Source organism: Sphaeramia orbicularis, chromosome 24 (assembly GCF_902148855.1).
Source record: "Sphaeramia orbicularis chromosome 24, fSphaOr1.1, whole genome shotgun sequence".
Lineage (NCBI taxonomy): Eukaryota > Metazoa > Chordata > Actinopteri > Kurtiformes > Apogonidae > Sphaeramia > Sphaeramia orbicularis.
In genome coordinates, this window is record NC_043979.1 from 38,032,269 (window position 1) to 38,041,577 (window position 9,309).

Consider the following 9,309-nt stretch of genomic DNA (forward strand, 5'->3'; position numbering starts at 1 on the left):
GTTTCTCAAAATTCTGGCTTTTTTCTCAGAATTTTGACTTTCATCTCAGAATTCTGACTCTGATCTCAGAATTTTGACTTTAATCTCAGGATTCCGACTTTAATCTCAGAATTTTGACTTTAAACTCAGAATTCTGAGTTTTTTCTCAGAATTCTGGCTTTAATCTCTGAATTCTGACTTTAATCTCAGAATTTTGACTTTAATCTCAGAATTCTGAGTTTTTTCCTCAGAATTTTGACTTTAATGTCAGATTTCTGTATTTTTTCTCAGAATTCTGACTTTAATCTCAGAATTTTTTTTCTCAGAATTCTGACTCTGATCTCAGAATTCTGACTTTAATCTCAGAATTTTGATTTTAAACTCAAAATTCTGGTTTTTTTCTCAGAATTATGACTTTAGTCTCAGAATTATGACTTTAATCTCAGATTTTTTTTCCCCTCAGAATTCTGACTCTGATCTCAGAGTTTTGACTTTAATCTCAGAATTCCAACTTTAATCTCAGAATTTTGATTTTAAATTCAAAATTCTGACTTTTTTCTCAGAATTCTGACTTTAATCTCAGAATTTTGACTTAAATCTCAGAATTTTGACTTTTAATCTCTGAATTCTGATTTTTCTCGGAATTTTGACTTTAATCTCAGAATTCTCACTTTTTTCCCAGAATTCTGACTTTAAACTCAGACTTGTGACTTTTCCCTTTGTCTACTTTTGTTGTGAGTTTCAACCTCAGACCATGGAAAATAAGTGTCACTAAGGGGAATTTTAGATATATTTTGCATTTTCCCCATATTTGTTAAAAGTAGGCTACATTTATATGCAGAACGTGTAAATGTAAAAATCTGAATATTGAAGACTGTAACACCACAAGGTTACATAAGGTTTATCTTGCCTGAAGTAACCTGAAAATCCATTCAGTTTACTCATGTTGTGTCATGTTGGAGGCATTTATGTAGGTGTTACGCCCCGGCCTAGGGGTTCACCAGGGCGAACATAATGTGCTCACCTTTTGTCCCCTCCCAGCTCCCAAGCACACACGTCAGTCAAAACCTAAAATACACAATGTTTATTTCAACTATTTTTTTCTAAACAACTAAGGAAGGGTTAGGGGAGGGAGCGGCTTAAACAACAAACAAAATATCTTCTGTACAGTTTAAACTAAATTACCTAATCAAAATAAATGCAAGAAATAAAATACAGGAAACTTACCTAACTACCTAACCAAAAAACAGGAGAATATGGGAAAACAAAAGAGCCAACCTCCCCTACCAGAAAAAGGCTCAATTTAACAAAAACTATTTACAAATACAAACAATTGAATTTTTCAGGAGCACACGAAGACTGACAGTCACACACACGAACACAGGGTTGAGAGCTGGCAGGAGGCAAGAGAGAGCGAGGATGGAAGCTCCAGGGCCATTTTTAAAGGGGCTGGTCAATCTTGTTCCACCAATCAGCACCTGCAAACAAACAGACACAAAAGGGCGCACAGCACACCTACAGGACGGGGGAGAACACACACACTAAACAGAAAACACATACATATACATATAAATAGACAAATTATGACCCAGGGTCATACCCTACGCCCTATGCCCTACGCAGGCGAGTTGAAAGGGTAGAGGATGTGCCATTTGTATTAACAGAGATGCTTCATAAGACAAATGGGATTTTTGGATGATATTTTATTTGAATACGACGGAGAAGAAGAGAAAAGATATGAAAAAAACTAAAACTAAACTAAAAGTAAGCATTTAGAAAATAACAAAAACTAATAAAAACTAGCAAACCTGCTCTAAAAACTGGAATGGACCTTTTGATGCATTTAAGTTATCCACTCCTTTGGCGAAGTTTAAAAAAAAAAAAAAAAGAGTACTTTAAGTTTAAATTATTCAGAAATATTGAATTGAGATGGTAGATGTGTTTTTGTTGTTGACTTTTTTTTTTTTTTTTTTTTTTTAAATTTGTTATTATTATGGTGTAAATGCTTGATGCTGTACACATTTAAGTTGATGTAAGCAGTGTATTAGTTGAAAAGGACAGGCAAAAAAATAAGCTTTTGCTTCTAGCCTATTCCTTTTTGGTTTTTTATAGCTCAGGTGGCTACCACCTGAGCCATGGCCGCCCATGGCTCAGGTGGTAGAGTGGGTCATCCAATTACCGAAGGGTTGGCAGTTCGAATCCCGCTCTATCCTAGTCAGTCCGTTGTGTCCTTGGGCAAGACACTTCACCCTCCTTGCCTCCAGTGCCACTCACACTGGTGTATGAATGCATATGAATGTTTGGTGGTGGTCGGAGGGGCCGTAGGCGCAAATTGGCAGCCACGCCTCTGTCAGTCTGCCCCAGGGCAACTGTGGCTACATATGTAGTTTACCACCACCAGAGGGAGAATGTGAGAGTGAATGAATAATGGATCAATAATGTAAAGCGCTTTGGGTGTCTAGAAAAGCGCTATATAAAATCTAATCAATAATAATAATAATAATAATAATAATAATAATAATAATAATAATTATTATTATTATTATTATTATTATGTTTATTACAATTGATGTACTGAGTACAATGACTGATGTAAAACCAAAATAAATGTATTCATTCATTTATTCAAAAACTAATGAAAACTAACAATTAGAGAAAAAAAGTCGAAACTAAATAAACTATAATGAAAAATCTAAAACTTTTATAACCTTGCCTGTGACCAAAACGGAATCAACTCAACCTTATGTCCAAGTACGGTTTTTGCAAGATATTCTCTTTGACATTTCAGATACATGATCTCATCACATCCTCTTACAAATTTTCTCCACAATTTGCTGAGTCTGGAGTCACTCCCCAAAACACACATTTTCAGACCATGGTGACCTCGACTTTTCATTTTTGACTGAAATCTACTCAGTTCATCCTTGTATCCAAGTGAATTTTTGTGCCAAATTTTTGGAAATTTCACCAAACTATTCTTAAAATATTGCATTTTCTCCTCCTACCATCCACCAGTATATGACCCACTTTAGGGTTACATTTGAGCTATTTTTATACTGATGTACGTCCCAGTGCTAAATACAGAATGCAGGTATTTCCTCACACATTCTTTGTAAAAAGTCTTGTGCAAAAGCTGTGTGTTGGTAAAGTTGCACAGTTGAGCCCTAGTGCTTTAACACCATTAATTGAACACTACAGGCTGCCAACACCACTCTAACATTGTCTGTTTTACTGGAGGTAAATAAGAAACCTGGTATTGTGTGACCTGGTTTGGCCTCAGGGATTCTCAGTTTGTCAAGTCACTGCATGAAAGAACCTGCACTATAATTACACCAGATCTGCACCAAACCACATATTTAGACACTAACTGAAGCCGGTTCTAAGATAACACAAGGCAGTATTGTACACTGTTGCTGCTGTCGAGACATAGAAGAGAAGCAGAAGTTATTTTTTGATTCGGTTGGAATCATTTACACATATGATATCTGTCAGTTTAAAAGATGATTTTACAAGTTTTAGATCAGGGGTGTCAAACATGCGGCCCGGGGGCCAAATCTGGCTCGCAAAGGGTTCAGTCCGGCCCATGGGATGAATTTGTGAAATACAAAAATTACACTGAAAATATTAACAATCAAGGATGTTAAAATAATTTTAGGTCAATTAATTCTAAAGTGGATCAGAACAGTAAGGTACTGTCATAATAAACTATAAATAATGAAAACTGCAAATTTGTCTCTTTGTTTCAGTGTAAAAAATGTAAAATTACACAGAAATGTTCACATTTACAGACTAGTCTTTTACAAAAAATGTGAATATCTGAAATGTCTTAAGAGAAGTCTGTGGAATTTTAATAATATTCTGCCTGTTATTTAATGTTTGGTGTATTTGTAGATCCACTGTGATCTGTAAGTTGTGATTCACATGTATAAATGATAAACTAAGGCGTGATATTGTTAACATTGCACTTATTTTACTAAAGAATTTTCAGGTTGTTTAATTACAGAATTTTAAGTGTATTTTTGCGTGTATTATAGGATATTTAAGCATATTTAAGTGTATTTTTGCATGTATTGTGGGTTTTTTGAGCATAATTAAGTGTATTTTTGCATGTATTGTAGGATATTTAAGCATATTTAAGGGTATTTTTGCATGTATTGTAGGTTTTTTGAGCATAATTAAGTGTATTGTAGGGTGTATTGTAGGATTTTTGAGCATAATTAAGTGTATTTTTGCGTGTATTGTAGGATTTTTTAGCATAATTAAGTGTATTTTTGTGTGTATTGTAGGATTTTTGAGCATAATTAAGTGTATTTTTGCATGTATTGTAGGATATTTAAGCACATTTAAGTGTATTTTTGCAGTGTATTGTAGGATTTTTGAGCACAATTAAATGTATTTTTGCGCGTATTGTTGGATTTTTGAGCACAATTAAGTGTATTTTTGCGCACATTGTAGGATTTTTGAGCCCAATTAAGTGTACTTTTGCGCGCATTGTCGGATATTTAAGCACATTTAAGTGTATTTTTGCGTGTGTTGTAGGATTTTTGAGCATAATTAAGTGTATTTTTGCACGTATTGTAGGATTTTTGAGCCTAATTAAGTGTATTTTTGCGCGCATTGTAGGATTTTTGAGCATAATTAAGTGTATTATTGCGTGTATTGTAGGATATTTAAGCATATTTAAGTTTTTTTTTAAATTTCATGGAATTTACTTTTTTCTCTCACAAGTTCTTATCCTGTTGTTTATATTATTTGACTGGTCCACCCCACTTTATATCATATTAGGCTGGATGTGGCCCCTGAACTAAAATGAGTTTGACACACCTGTTTTAGATGGTAATGGTTTGGAATAAAACTGGATCAGACTGTGAAAATTAAAAAAAAAAAAAAGTCATAAAGGTGATGTCATTATAACTGTCTCTTCCCATTATACTTTCAGGAGTTTCTGCAGCTTCAGCATAACCAGACTGTAGTGGTTTTCACCTCTTTTTTTACTTTTTCCACCTCATTCTTGAAGATCTAAGTGAAAAAATATTGGAGTCGTAAATCCCATGCTTTGACGGATGTAGTCCATGTATCTGTTTAACGGAAAACTACATCTTTCTTCTGTTTTTTTTTTTTTTTTGACAAACATACGTGCAAATAGTGGCACTGTTTAAAGGGGTCATATTTTGCTAAACCCACTTTTATTAGTCTTTGGTTCATTTGTGTATTTGGACCCTAATAGTTCATAAAGTTTGAATTTGAACCCTCCATGTGCAGCAAAACTATCTTTATATTCATTTTGGCAAAAATCGAGTGGATTTCTACAACCAGTTTTAATTTCATCCTAATTTGTTACGTTTATAACCAGTTACGTCACGACATTTGCACATATAAGGTCAAGACTTCCGACGAACATTTCTCCGAGTACGACATAACTGTTTACCAGCAGCAGCAGCGGTTGTAGTAAAAACTGAAAATATGTCCAAACTTTGAGCTGATTACCTAAAATGTTCAGTTGTTGGTTGAACAGGACAGTGCAGCACACATTCAAGATTTTTTTTTTTTTTTGCTTAATTCAAACAACAACAAAAAAAATCTGCCAATGAAACAAGTAAAAATGATCTTGGTAAAATTTCTTGAAATAAGATTTTCAAGATCTATTGTCTAAAAATAAGTTCTTATATCTCACTGGAAAGTTACTCTTTTGGTGATTATGTCTTATTTTAAGTGTGATGAGATATTTTGACTAGAAATAAGAAAAATACACTTGGGAAGATTTAGATTTTTTCCATTGTACTTGATTGCATAACCATTATTTTTGATGACTTTTGATGGTCTAATAATTTTTTCTGCCACCGTATTACCATAAGATGAACAGAAATATAATAGTGTGTTTGTGTGAAGATGAATTATTGTTTGCAGTAGAGCAGTTTGCAGCCAAATGTGAAGTGACTGGGATAAGAATTAATGCCAGAGGAGGAGTTAGAGCAGGGGTGTCAAACATGCGGCCCGGGGGCCAAATGCGGCCCGCCAAAGGTTCCAATCCGGCCCAACGGTTGAATTTGCAAAATGAAAAAAATTACACTGAGAATATTAACAATCAAGGATGTCAAATTTACATTTATAAACTATCCTTGCAATAAAATGTGAATAAGCTGAACAAATATGAACAACCTGAAATGTTTTAAGAAAAAAAAAATCAACTTTGAACAAAATAATAGATTCACTGTGATCTGCAAGTTGTGTTAATAATAAGCTAGACATATTATTGTAGAAATGGTTCTTATTTTAGTTCCAAACTCTAAAATTTTAACAATATTATACCTGTTACCAAATGTTTGTGTAACATTGTGTGTAATGTGCACGTATAAATGATAAGTTGACGCATAATATTGTTAAAATTACACATAGTTGTTCAGGTCATTCATATATTCATAATGCAATTTGACTTTTTTCACACTAAAACAAAGTGGAAAAATTTTGATTATTAGGTAAAGGTTACACTGGTCTACAAGGAAAATGCTTCCAGAATAAAAGTAATGAAATTTTACCACATGGGAGTCACTGCTAAAGAAAAGCGAAATGAAAACTGCTGGTTGGCTGAAGTTTCCAAGATACAGCCTAGGGTCAAAATGTGAAATTCAAGAATTAACGAGAGAATGGGTTTGACTCAAAAGGAATATTTGTCTCAGAGCTACAAGATCTACTTGAAAACACTGTCTGCACATTAGAATACATTCACTTTACAGGTTCTATTTAGTGGAAGATTTATAAAACTATTATATAAATGTCCATAAACCAATATATATGTGTAATAACACTTGATCATATACCTTGAAAACATGAGCACTTTTGTCATTTATTTTCCAATTAATCTTATTAAAATACGTAACATTTAGCACATTTAATGTCTGAAGCAAATCATTCCTAAAAAATTGTAGACCAGTGTTATTATGCCTGTTATTGCACTGGTCCGGCCCACTTTAGATCACATTGGGCTGTATGTGGCCCCTAAACTAAAATGAGTTTGACACACCTGAGCTAGAGTATTTTGAGTATGGATCTGAGTTTTGTCTTTGGTTTAGAGATGGCGTTGCATTCACTGTGAGAAAACTGCTGTTCAACAGAAGTGTGTTGGCAATGCGACAAAGACATGCTCAGATCTGTAAACTCCTTCAGTCAACAGTGCAGTTCCCCTGAAATGCTGACTGTTTTACCGGAGGCAAATAGGACACGCTTTCATTATACTTTTTATCCCAGAGTTCAATTCAAAGTTATCAGACCTGAATATTAAACATAGTGTTAATCGACGATTGAAAAAAGCAAAACAAAACCTAATAATCTCAGAATGGAAATTACAAGGGTTTGTTGGTGCTAATCTGACAAATTTCACCTGTTGGACTCTCATATTCAGTTACAGCTACACATATTATCATTATGTCAATACTGAGTTACAGTCAAAGCACCAATAGTTGCTTTTCCATTGGACATCTGCGCTAAACTTTACAGATATTTACTAAATGTCAAAAGAACAGAAGTACGTGATGTCGATTTTTCCATTAAATCACAAATGCGATGATTTGTTTATTATTTTCATGAGACGGCATGAGAAGTCATTCCATAAACATGTCAACGAATATAAATATTAGTTGATTTACAGATATATTCATTATTATTATATATTACCTGTATACCATAACATCTGGCAACATCCGTTTTTTTTGTTCATGTGACTCTAGTTGCAGAAAAACGTCTTTCCATTGCAGTTTTGTGACATATACCAATTTTGCTACACCCAAAGAAACCACCTCTTGCCAGCGCAAAAACTTTTCATTGAAAAATGAGAGTTTTGCTGAAATTGTTATTTCCATTAGGCAAATTTGTATGTGCAAGTTATATTTGCACAATTTGAGAGTCAATGGAAAGGTGCCTAAAGTTAAAAAAGGACCAATTTTCCTTTTTTTAATGTGTAGTTTTTCCATGTGTAGTCTTTTTTTTTTTTTGTCTCTACTTTTTCCTGTAAATGACTTTAAATGTTAGGCCCATATAATTTATTTTATCCAGTTACAAAAATTAAATAAAAATACAATAAAGAAAGCACAGCTATATTAGTGTAGTTAGCTGCTATCCTACATGTAAGTATTTCACTGTTTATTTACCTGTAAGGTTTTTTTTTTTTTTTCAAACAAGCATTTTGTGGAGTAACTATTGTAAACTTGTACTTTTTTTTTTCTTTAACCCACCACCACTCCCCCTCTTTGGAGGCAAACTTGTACTTATTTGATAATATATTTGCAGTAACTCTCTCACTTGCTGCTAGTGACTACTCAGCACTTTTTACCAGAACAAACCATTTGCAGACGACTGTCTTTTATATGATACAGCATTTTTATTGATAATGTACTGGATTATTTTTACATTCCATTTATTACATTATAATTCTGATGGAGCTCGGGTATTTCTCAGCAGTATAAAAAGATAATTTAAGGAGGTTTGATCAGAAGGACTGAGCCATCGGATATCCAGTACGGTGGGAATTTGGTATGAAAAGTGTATTGTTTTAAACCATAACATGCAACAGGATATGAAACCACATAATGTCATCAATCAGCTGCAAGTGTTGGGAAGGTATATGAATAAACTGGGCAATAAAGCTTGAAAAAATCTTAGTAGCATTAATCTAAACAAACACTGTACAGTAATCCCAGACACTTTTCTGATACCAGAAAATTCACCCTTTAGGCGTTTGTTTATTCAAGATTTCAAAAAGCTGTAGCATGGAAGTGGCTAGAGATAAAGTCATACTGTAAAAGAGAAAATAAAAAAAGTTTATGATAGGAGTCATATTATGACATTACACTGCGGCAGCCATATTGAATTGCTTAACTTTTAGTAAAATTGAACTTTGAACATATTTACATGGATGTTTTCTGTCTTTTTTGTCATCGTATCCTTAAAATAAATGAACTTAAACATTAGTTGAAAATATAATGCAGTAAGTTTTAGTGGCTTTTTAGCCAAGCAGCAGATTAGCCAAATCTGTCAAAACTAAGGCTACGTTCAGACTGCAGACAAATGTGGCCCAAATCCGATTTTTTTTGCCCATATGTAACCTGTATCCGATCTGTCAAAGGCATTTTGAACAGCACAAATCCAACCCAGGCCACTTTCATATGTGGTCCTTAATCGGATACTACTATGTCTATTTGTTTTTTGTTTGTTTGTTTGTTTTGATGATGCTTATGGGGTGGGGTGGGGGGCTGATCTGCCTTGGCGGAGGTCTGCGCTCTCCGAGTGCTTTTCTAGCTACTATTGTTATTTTTTGCTGAGCATTATATATACCGT